We start from the raw sequence: 1,137 nt of genomic DNA on the forward strand, positions 1-1,137 counted from the left end.
AGCTTTGAGCTGGTATTTTATATTGTCACTAATGAGTCCTGTCCCCAAAGCTCTTAGGAACTTTTTCTGAATGAATTCCGGGCTATAGTGTTCATCTGAACCGAGTTCTCTGGATTTAACTAAGAGCCTCTCTTTTAGTTCTATTGCCCTAAAAAGGAAATTCTGGGGTGACTCATTACTTTCTTGAGTAACATTGAGGAGCCGATGATAAAGATCTGTGGAACTGTCCTCCTTGTAATGTCCCTTTAAGATGGTGCGCAGTTGAGAAAGGGTGAGGTTTGCTTTTATTTCTAGCATGTCACGTAAGATCAAGCCAGGACTTACGCCTCTTACAACTGCCTCAACTATTTCCTCCTCACTGTGTTTTTTTCTCAACCCCATATCAATCTGATGGGTCAGATTAGAGTGTGAAAGCTTGTCTTTCTGGCCCCTTTCCCCAATTTGACCGCTTATTTTGAACTCCCTTCTAATGGTCACTTCAGATGGCTTGGTAACTGAAGAGGAAGCTGTTGGTGGGGTAACTGAAAAGGGGGTTGTTAGTGGTAAAACAGGGTTGCTTGGTTCCTGACTGGTCATTTTATTCGTCAACCTCATTATGTCTCCTTCCATTTTCATTGTGGAGGCTTGAAAACTCAGTTGCAGTGCGGCATATTGTTGCTGCAGACTAGCTAGTGCTCCAACATTGCTAGTAATATCGTCACTCAACTGTGATTGTTCATTTATTTGCATCAATTCCTTTGCAGTTTTTATTAAGCGGATCAGAAACGCAGATGCTACTTGCTCCTCTTCATCTTCTACAGCTTTCTCAGCTGCTTCAATTAATAATCTGATCAGCGTATGCTTTTTGGTCTGCCTTTCCGTAGAGATTTTTGCTTGAAAACACACCTCTTGTAGCTGTTCCCACTGCAACTGCACCAAAGACTCGGCCAGTTGATCTTGCAGACTCTCCAGCTCCATTTTGTGTTTGGCCACTGCAATCTCTCTCTTCTCAGCTCACAGAAGCACCGCTGATCCCACCGCTGCCACCAAATTTGTTGCACACTTGAAAATAAACTCAAGCGTGACTTGAAGAGTAGTTCCTTTAATGAGTTCTGTAAACATACACAGGCAAAGTACACATTTGGTTAAGACACGTTC

Source organism: Gadus morhua, chromosome 8 (genome assembly GCF_902167405.1).
Source record: "Gadus morhua chromosome 8, gadMor3.0, whole genome shotgun sequence".
In the NCBI taxonomy this organism is placed as follows: domain Eukaryota; kingdom Metazoa; phylum Chordata; class Actinopteri; order Gadiformes; family Gadidae; genus Gadus; species Gadus morhua.